The 10,720-nt window shown below is 52.6% G+C and overlaps 1 pseudogene; it reads left to right on the top strand.

Annotated features, from left to right (window-relative positions):
• The first annotated feature begins 3,129 nt into the window (after positions 1–3,129).
• LOC100343873 (GPI-linked NAD(P)(+)--arginine ADP-ribosyltransferase 1-like) lies at positions 3,130–8,021 on the top strand (annotated as a pseudogene).
• The last annotated feature ends 2,699 nt before the right edge of the window (positions 8,022–10,720 follow it).

Genomic DNA, 10,720 nt, shown 5'->3' on the forward strand with positions numbered 1-10,720 from the left:
ACATTTGCTGAATGATGTAAGGAATGGATTCCCAGGTGACACCCTGGGTGGCCGAGTGAGTATGGGGAGAGCATAGCACAGGAGACTGCAGACTCCCAATGGGACAGGAAACACTCCCCCATCCCCCACCCTCCATCCCAGCTAGACTCAGCCGGGGGAGGAGTTAATCCCAAGATGTCAGGAAATCTCCAGGAACCCAAGGCCTAACGCACAGAGCCCTGGAACCCGGGAGCAGCCTTGTTGCTCCTGAGCTCTGGCCTCACCCTTCCAGAGCCCTCTCCTCCCTCTTTCCCTGACTCAAAGCCCCCACGCCTCTCCCCCGTCTCCTCTCAGTGTCCACTCTGCTCCCTCCTGCACACCGGCCCCTGTCGAGTTCAGATCTCCCAGACAGAACTCCCCATTTCCCTCCACACCTGATCATCATTCACTCCATCTACTAACGAGCACCTGCTCCGTCCTGGGCCTACAATAAGAGCAAGAGAAGCCTTTGGGTCTGCTCTGTAGGGAGAGTGCCGACAGGGAACATGTGTCAGAGGGCCAATCTCCCACGAGGCGTTCTCCCTGCACAAAGCCACCGTGACATCAAAGTTCAAACAGTGGCCCCCAGGACACTCTGCGGGGGACGATGGAGTCGGAGCACTGAACACAAGTGTTGCCTATTTCCAAGCTCACCACCCTGTGTACACTGGTGTGCTTTCCCACACCGATCATACCTCACTTTAACTGGAGTAGAGAGAAGAAACACTGACCCGTTCTGTGTCCGCAGAGGCATGCCAAGTGTAATAGAAACAACAACAACAACAAAGGGAAGTAAAGAGACATTCATTAAACACACAAACAAAGAAAAGAAAAAACTCTCCTCATATTGCAGAATCCTTGCTGCTACCCTTGACCTTGCCACCTTCTCCTCCCTGTGGCCCAGCAGAGCCAAATCTGGGGACTTCCACAGGTGACTCTGGGTGCAGCCTCAGCTCCTTTTCCTTAGGCCACGGGACAACGCCCTCAGCCCACTCCACAGCTCCTCCTATGCAGGGTCAGACGCTCTCGTTCTCCACCTGTTCTCTGCAGGGCAGAGGGCAAGAAAGGAGTCGTCAGAGCTTTAGAGGCCCCGAGAGCTTTGCTGCAGACCTGTTTTGCTGTGTGCCGCAGACTCTCGGCGGCACACAAACACGTGTGCTCACGCGTCTTCTGGTTGTCTGTAGATTGGCCATGTAGTGCCATGATGCCACTTTCCACAATAAGAACAACTAGGAGAGTGGGAGGGTTGCAGCTGCACCTGGCGCTGGAAGTGGGGGCCTGAGACGGGTTCCTGCGGCTGCTTCCCGGAAGCGCTCCTTCTGGAGTTGTCTCGCTCTCTATCTCTCTTCCCCACCCTGAGCTGGAACTAAGTTGGTCAACCTGTTGGGTCTTCAGGAAGGATTTTCAGAGAAAACAGGATTGTCAGATAAAAATTTTTTTGAAGACTTGTTCATTTGTTACAATAGTAAAGAGATAGAGGCAGAGGGAGAGAGAGGCAGAGAGAGGTCTTCCATCTGCTGGTTCACTCCCCAGATGGCCACAATGGCCAGAGCTCTCCCAACCAAAGCCAGGAGCCAGGGGCTTCTTGCATGTCTCCTAAGTAGGTACAGGAGACCATGGACGTGGGCCAAGAATTCTTTTACTGATTTTACTGCTTGAACTCCCACCTGCACTGCTGGCACCCATCTTGGGCAGACAGTTCTAGTCCTGGTTGCTCCACTTCCAATCCAGCTCACTGCTGAAGTTCCTGGGTAGACAGCAGAGGACGGCCCAAGTTCTTGGCCCCTGCTCTCCACGTGGGAGTCAAAGATGAGGTCCAGGTTCCTGGTTTCAGCCTGGGTCAGCCCAGCCCAGCAGTGGTGGCCATCTGGAGAGTGGATCAGAGCCTTTCAAATACAACAAATAAATCTGAAAAAAAAAAAAAAAAGTGTGAATGGGAACACAGGGAGAGAAAGAAGAAAGGGACTTTGTGATTCAGGTGCTGCCCACACCCTGCCCAGAAGGACCCATTGCTTTGTTAAATTAAACAGAAAACAGCAGCAGCAGCAACCCTGATCTAGTAACTTTGAGTTCCAATCAGCTCCAAGGCCAGGTCACCCTCTTCTTGCAGCCACCTGGGCCCCTCCTGGCCTCTCCCAGCGAGCAGGAGGCTGTGGCTCCCTCCCTTCCTGGGGAAGCAGGCGGCCCCTGGACTCTGCTTTCCCTGGACACAGCAAGGTGTCTCTCTGTCCCCTCCTGGAGGCAGCTGAGGGCGGGGAGGAGAGGGCTCAGTGCACAGCAGGAAGCAGGGACAGGGCAGGACCTCTGGACCGTGGCCCTGCTCGCCTGGCCCTGGAGGCCAGCACAGCCCCCTGGTGCCCTCGGCTTCCTGCATGACGGACCTCAGCCAGACCAGAGGATGCGTCACTCACTCCTGTCCTCAGAGTTCCTGCCGCCACAGCCTTCCCTTTCTCTCCTGCTGCCCCAAATCCTCCTGCCCGCAACGCACACCTTTTCTCTCCCTGTGTCCACTTGCTGACGCCTTGTGCTCCTAGTCAGCCTGCGAGGCCTAAGTTAATGTCACCTCCAGAGAGTGTCCCACGTCCCTTCCAGCAAGACGGGTCCTCTGGCCCCTCCCCGAGCCTCCGTTGCTACCTTGTGTCGCTCTTTGCCACACGGCGCTGGGGTGGGGGTGGCACAGAGGAGGTGTCAATGGACACTTTATAGTGTAGGTATTAACACTGCAATTTTCCAGGTGAGGATGTGAGAGTCTAAGGAGACAGCAACTATACCAGGGTGGCCCCAACCATGTGGGTTCCTGCGGTGGCGAATCTGCTCCTTCTGTCCCTGGGCCTTTTGGAAACAATTCAGGTATGGCTGTCCTCCAATGGCCCCATCCCCACAGGCACCGAGCTGTCAGGTTCTCCCAGACCATGGAAGGAGGAGGACCCGGTTCTGCCCACCTCGGGAGTACCTGCCTGAGCTCCAGCCGAGTGTCCAGGGAGCTTGCGGCTGTGTGTCCAAGCCCTCCTGCCTCCTTGGGTTGAGGCCCCTTATGCCATGCTTGGCAATAGTAGCCACAAGACATCCAGGCCACAGTGTCTCCTGCAGGCCCAGAGCCACCTGGTCTAATGTCTAGACCTCTTCTCTCAGGAGACAGAGCTGGACAATGCCCTGGACTCCTTTGATGACCAGTACGTCGGCTGTGCAGTGGCCATGACAGCTGCCCTCCCGCATCTGAACCTCACGGAGTTCCAGGCCAACAAAGTGTACGCAGACGGCTGGCCGGAGGCAAGCCACAAGTGGCAGGAGCACCAGGCCCACCAATTGCCTGTGGGTTTCCGGGAGGAGCACGGGGTGGCCCTGCTGGCCTACACGGCCAACAGCAGCCCCCTGTACAGGGAGTTCAATGCTGCAGTGGGCCTGGCAGGCTGCTCCAGGGGCCACTACCTCCAGCACTTCTCCTTCAAGACCTGCACTTCCTGCTGACCGAGGCCCTGCAGCTGCTGAGAAAGGACCAGTGGCAGTCCGGGTGCCATCAGGTGTTCCAGGGGGTGAAAGGCCTGCGCTTCAGGACATCAGGGCCCAGGGCCACTGTCAGGCTGGGGTGCTTTGCCTCTTCATCCCTGAGTGAAGATGTGGCTCAGAAATTTGGTAAGGACACCTTCTTTGTCATCTCGACCTGCTCGGGGTCCCGATCCAGGACTACTCCGCCTCCCCTTGGCAGTCGGAGGTGCTGATCCCCCCCTTTGAGACCTTCCGGGTCATCAATGCAAGCAGACCAGAACAGGGTCCTGTCCGCATCGAGCTCCAGGCACAGGACAAGCACAGCAAATACAACTGCGAGTACATCAAAGGCGAGGAAGACACACCTGTGCAGAAGGCAGCCTCCCCCATTCCCAAGCCTTCAGCAAATACAGGCCCCAGTCCCCTAGGTCCATGTGACACTTAGAGAAGCACAAAATCCAAACTAAGTGAACAGAACCAGCCACGGGCACCAGCTCTCTGCCATTTCCAGCTACGGGGACAGCACACTCTGTCCTTGGAGGGAACCAAGTCAGGGCAGGGAGTCTGCGGCAGGCTTCCTGACCAGGGCAGGGGTCCTGGGCCTTATGAGGGGCAGGCATCCCCAAGGGTGGCAGGGAATTAATTTCTGACTGCAGTACTGACGCCCACACCACCAGTGCCAGAAATAAACAGAGCCTCCACCTAGTTTAGGCGAGGCGTGAACTTACAGAGAAATAGGGATTGCGTAGTGTTGCTAGGGTGGGAGGTGAGGTGAGACAGCAGGGAACGTTGTGCCCCTAAGTTCCAATGCAGCCTGTGGTCAGGCAGGTGGCAGCTGCTCTCTGAGCCATGCTCTCAGGACTGGCCAGATGGAGAATCAGGAGGATGAGCCCAGGGGCTTCACCACTGCAGGGCTGTGGGCTGCTCTCCTAGTCGGGAGCTGCCCCTTCTGCATGGCTAGTGGCAGGTGCTAGTGGTAGGAAATGAGAGCCAGAGACTGGAATGACTTGTCCAGGGGTCAGCCACAACCAGAAGCCAGGTCTCTGCTCTGAGTTCCGATGATGTAATCTCAGCTACTAGAATAGTTTAGCATTTCTACCCACATCCCCAGTCTACCAAGCACCTCTCCTACCAGAAGAGCCAAGTTCAGCATCGCTGGGATCCCACTCACATCTCTGCCCATGTCCTGCCCACCGTGTGGTGTCCCTGTGGCAAGAGAAGAAAGCAGCGAGGACCTGACGACTTCTGGAAGGACTGGGGCTCCCAGTGCCCACTTCTCCTTCTCCCTGCCTCCCTCAATTCCTCCCTTCCTGTCTGACCCCTGTCACATTCTGGGTACCAGCGAATTTCACAGCTACGAAACCAACCGATCATTGTCTCTCTGTCTGCAGCCTCGGCTCAGGAGCGCCTCTCCACAGCCTGGTCCCTCCTGCTGCTGCTCGCCTTCCTTGCGGTGGGGCCCTTCCCAGGAAGCCCAGGCCTCTTCTGACCCCCCAGACTCTGGACATTCCTGCCTGCTGCCTCTGCCCACTCTGCGGATGCTGCCCACCCCCAAGGTGTACAGAAACAGGATCCCTGACACACCCATCAGCTGGAAATGTAGGCTTTCTATCTCTCTCTCTCTCTTTCTCTCTCTCTCTCTCTCTTTCTCCTCTCTCTCTCCCTGTAAGCTGCCAAACCTGCTGTTGGAGAAACAGGAGAGAATGTGGGGACTGCACCTCATCTAGATCTAGGAGTGAGACTGTGAATGGGGGTGGGGGTCAGGGTGAACTCCAGGACAGACGGCAACTCACTCTTAGAAGAGACTTCCACTCATGTCAGGGCTGAAGGGATTTGAGAGTGGGGTCCCTCTAATGCATCACCTGTCCACCTGGAGGCTCCTATTCTCCCCTCCCAGCAGCCCTCTCTGACCTCTCCCACCTGCTGGGGGAGGGGCCCTGCCTCTGTGCTCCCACAGGGCCCTGGTACTTCCCTATCACCTGTCCACATGTTCTTCCCTTGGCCAACAATGAGCTTTGCGGGGCAGGGACTGTTCTTAGACACAGAGACAGTGCCAGGAAACATGGGAATCAGACAGGAACAAATACCTGTGAACGGCTCTTCCCTCCACTGTCCCCACCTTGGACATGTTAGGTTCTCTGATGTCACTCTGGGGCATTGGCATGGACTGGATCCAGCCTGGAGGACAGAGGGAGAGGGAACTGCAGGTTCTCTCAGGGCTCAGCAAACCCTAGTCTCTGTCTTGAGGACAAAGCTGTGACTTCCGCTCCAGTCCATGAATGCTGAGGTCTTGTCTCTAAAGAGACAAGCCACATCCATGGCTTCCACCATCACTGCCCCAAGGGTAGGACAGGATACGGGGCAGGCACAAGGTACACACTCAGTTTATTATCAGCTGGGGCTTCACAGCCAATTGTCGGTGTGGCCTCCTGCTTTGGAATAGGCCATGAATCCCAAACTCTTACAGGCAGGACCCAGTCCCTCTCACAGCCACCGCCAGGCACAGGAAAGCTGGCAGTTGTGGTCCCTCACTCCCACCGAGAGCTCTGACAGCGGCCTGTACGCGTCAGTCTCCACCACTGAGCGTGGTCCTGAGCCTCCCTGGACTTCCTCCTTCCTAGGAACCAGGGGAGGGCAGACCCTGGACTTGCCCTAGTTGGGCTGCACAGACAAGCGTCCCCCTGTGGACTGTATAGGCAGCAGCACTGATCCTTGGTTGGAATCCCACAGGAGTCCCAAAAATAGTCATAGATCACCGCTTATCTGACCAGCAGAAAGAGGTGAACTTGGGAAACACCACAGATTAAAACCTAGAGTAGAGGCCGGCGCCGCGGCTCACTAGGCTAATCCTCCGCCTAGCGGCGCCGGCACACCGGGTTCTAGTCCCGGTCGGGGCGCCGGATTCTGTCCCAGTTGCCCCTCTTCCAGGCCAGCCCTCTGCTGTGGCTAGGGAGTGCAGTGGAGGATGGCCCAGGTGCTTGGGCCCTGCACCCCATGGGAGACCAGGAAAAGCACCTGGCTCCTGGCTCCTGCCATTGGATCAGCGCGGTGCGCCGGCCGCAGCGCGCCGGCCGCGGCGGCCATTGGAGGGTGAACCAACGGCAAAGGAAGACCTTTCTCTCTGTCTCTCTCTCTCACTGTCCACTCTGCCTGTCAAAAATAAAAAAAAAAAAACCTAGAGTAGAAATTACTACTATCCACAAAGTGAAAATAAATGGAGTCACTCATGATAAGTAGGAACTTATGTTAAGCTCAGTGCTTGCTAGAAAAATGCCCCTCATCAGACTGGACAGACAGCTCTGGACACTCCAATAAGCGTGTGGTGAGGGTGATAGCTGGCGTTACCTCACCAGCTCGCATGAGGATTGGACATGAGTGGGAGACACTCAAGCCCAGACAACGTACTGGTGACACCTTGGGGAAATCCGAGCTGGTTGGATTGAATCAAGCTTCGAAAGCACATGAACAGCAGGTGAGCTGCAGGGAAAAATTAGATAAAAAGGGAGCCTTTACACTGCTCTCCATCCTCTCGAGGAACACAGCCCGGTGTGTGTGGACCTCTGGATCTCCACACGTCTGGAGCTGAGAGACAGCCTGTTACTCTGCATGGAGCAGGTAGCGGCACAAGCCAACAACAGACAGAGAGCCCAGTGCATGTGAACCTCTGGATCTCCTCGCACTTGGAGCTGAAGAGGCAGCTCGCTAGCCCCCTTGCTAAGTGACACAGGCGACTACGGAATCAAAACTCTAGCCGAGACGCCACCTCACCACCTTGCCTGGACCCCTTATCAGCTTACTGCCAGGCCTGGCTGCAGAGCCTGACCAGGCCTCTCGGCAGGGGACCTCTCCAACTTCTCACCTTGCCATGCACCTGGGAACTTTGAGCCTACTGCCCAGAGTGACAGCCTTCCCACGACTTCCTGCCTGGAAGTGACTGATCCGAGATCTGTCTGCCGAGACGTGGAGCTCCGGACCTTGAACACTGACACTCTTTTCTGTGATCATAATAACGAGCCTTGAAAATGCAGCTTTTACAAATAACGTTAGTCATGTGTAATATAATTATGCTTTGACCCTATGACTAAAAGTAATGCTATTATAATTGGATAGTCTTTGAAATTACTCTAATATTGTATACTGTGATCTGTGGGTTAATGTGTAAGTTCAAGTAGTATTATTGATATTGATACTAATGATATGGATTCCAGTAGTTCTTTAGTCATTAAGGAAATAGTGTTATTCTGTTAAGTGTTATTATAGTAAGTCAAGTAGTTAAGTCAAGATAAGTAGTTATGTTAAGTTAAATAGTAGTTAAGCTAAGCTAAGTAGTTATATTAAGCTAAGTAGCTAAGTTGTTAAGTCACATTAAGTAGTTGTGTTATATTTATTGATAAGTGTGTCAAATAGTAATGATTGACAAGCATATTGATATTGGTAAGTGTATTGATCCCAATAAATAAGTAGATAAAAGGTGTGATAATATCTTTGGTGTGTAAGCAATAAAAATCTTCATTGTGAAGCCAGTCTTGTGTCCTGGTGTTCCTTACTTCCTTGTGCTCTGATGCGTCACTCTTAGCCCCTGTCGAGCTGTGTGACAGTAGGTGCTTGCGACAGTTGGTGTAGCCGGCAGTCATGAGAAAGAGCAACTGACAACTGTCATAACCTACAGTTGGCGTGGTCGGCAGTCATGAAAAAAGGAGTTAAATGCTGGGAAGAATAATAAGTGGCTTGCTTGGAGCACATAAATGCATTATATAAAATACAAAAGTGTGTGTTACAAATAACTAAATTGATAGTCACAATTGAAATAATATTAGCAATAATACATTTAATAGGACATTATGCATTCTTTTTTTTAAAATGTATTTATTTGACAGGTAGAGTTACAGACAGTGAGAGAGAGAGACAGAGAGAAAGGTCTTCCCTCCGCTGGTTCACCCCCCAAATGGCCACTACGGCCGGAGCTACACCGATCCGAAGCCAGGAGCCAGGTGCCTCCTCCGGGTCTCCAATGTGGGTGCAGGTGCCCAAGCACTTGGGCCATCCTCCACTGCCCTCCCAAGCCATAGCAGAGAGCTGGACTGGAAGAGGGCAACCGGGACTAGAACCCGGGGCCCATGTGGGATTCCGGCGCCGCAGGCAGAGAATTAGCCAAGTAAGCCACGGTGCCGGCCCACATTATGTATTCTGCCCAGACCTTTATAAGAAGGAGCAGAACGGAAGTAAATTATATAATACAGGTATAAATTATATGATCTGTCTAATAGATCATTTACATAATAAATGAATTGCATAGAAAAACGAATATATAGGCACTTAGAAAAACAGATAGCCAAACAGGTAGAACAAATACAGACAGTGAACTCAGTTAAGTGGTACCTCAGAAAGAAATATATAAAAGTAGTATATCATTTGATAACATGAGTGACATAATAATGGCAGGAAATAAAATAAAAATTATATTTAGAAAGAAAAATAAAAATCATAGGATACCAGAAATAAGTAAATGGAAAGAAATTAAAAGGATGATAGAGAAGAAATTAGCATATGTTACTAGAAGAACTAATATAGAGATTCCCTTGACTAGCCCAAATGTAGTAGAACCAATAATAGAAAGGGCAGGTCCTAAAGAAATTCCAGCAATACTAATAAAAACAGTGGATGATATAGACAAAGATAGGAGGAAAGGCAAAAAAAAAAACAAAAACAAAAACAAAAAAACCTAGCAAATAAAATCCTAAGTAGGAAAAACGGAGACCAGGATGAGCGTGAAGTTTTACCAGGAACAACTTATAAGGTCATCAGCCGGCGCCGCAGCTCACTAGGCTAATCCTCCGCCTGCAGTGCCAGTACACCAGGTTCTAGTCCCGGTTGGGGCGCCGGATTCTGTCCCGGTTGCTCCTCTTCCAGGCCAGCTCTCTGCTGTGGCCTGGGAAGGCAGTGGAGGATGGCCCAAGTGCTTGGGCCCTGCACCCGCATGGGAGACCAGGAGGAAGCACCTGGCTCCTTGTCGCTCCCCAACTCGAGGAGGAACACCGGACCCTGCGCTGTTCTCCCCCCCCCCCCCCCCCGCCCTCCCGGGTTTGCTGCCGCTCCCCTCCCCCCGCGGAGGCGCGGCACACCACCGGCAGGCTCTCTCAGGGGTTCCTCAGGTGTTCCTCCTGCATGTTGTCTCTCTCCTCCTTTATAGTCCTCTTCCACCAATCCCCACGCGCTGAGCACGCAGCTCTCCTCCAATCAGGGGCAGGATCAGCTCCTGCAGCTTGTTAGTCGAATTGGTGAGGCAGCTGTGTGGAAGTTGTTTACTCCCTCTCAGCGCCATGTGGTGGGAGATCAGATGCATAGAGTTAGTCTTAGCAGTTCCAGTAGTTTAGTCTAGTCTCGGTAATACCAGTATTTGTCTTCAGTATTTATTTGTCCACAGTCTTAGTACTTATTTGTCTCCTGGGCGGTGGGCCGTGCTCCCCACACTCCTGGCTTTGGATCGGCACAGCGCGCCAGCCATAGCAGCCGTTTGGGGGGTGAACCAACAGAAGGAAGACCTTTCTCTGTGTGTGTCTCTCTCTCACTGTCTAACTCTGCCTGTCAAAAAAAAATTAAAATAAATAAATAACTTGTAAGATCACCAAAACTCCAAAAAAGGAATATAGAGACAGAGATGAAAACGCTAAAGAAATAAAAGTAAAATCCTAAGTAGGAGGAATGGAGACCATCATGAGCGGGAAGTTTTACCAGTAACAACCTGTAAGGTCACCAAAACCCCTGCAAAGGAAGTAAGACAGTTCAGCCGGCTAGAACCGCAGCAGATTCGTGATGAATTTGCACAAAAAGAGGCCTCAGATGTAGAATTCTTACTGAACCTATGGGACAAAGGAGCTCATGGGATCAGAGTAAGTGGAGAAGTAATGAAAGCCATGGTATCAATAGTAGATAATGATAATATATATGATAGTTTAGCGTTGGAAACTACAGAAGGCAGAGATAGAGAATACTCTAAATTGGATTGCGTAGCGAGAGCATGGCAGAGAGCGGTCCCTTCAATGGACCTAGGAAGCTTTGAGTCACAGATAAAGTGGACAACACAGCAACAAGCTATAAAAATATGCGCCGCCACGCCGCCTGCTGCTGCCCTGCGTGCTCATCTTGCTGCTCCCGCCGCTCGCCTTCCACCTGCCAGCCGACTCGGGCGAGAAGGCATCTCTTTTGGAAATGGAGG

Source organism: Oryctolagus cuniculus, chromosome 1, assembly GCF_964237555.1.
Source record: "Oryctolagus cuniculus chromosome 1, mOryCun1.1, whole genome shotgun sequence".
NCBI classification, from domain to species: Eukaryota; Metazoa; Chordata; class Mammalia; order Lagomorpha; family Leporidae; genus Oryctolagus; species Oryctolagus cuniculus.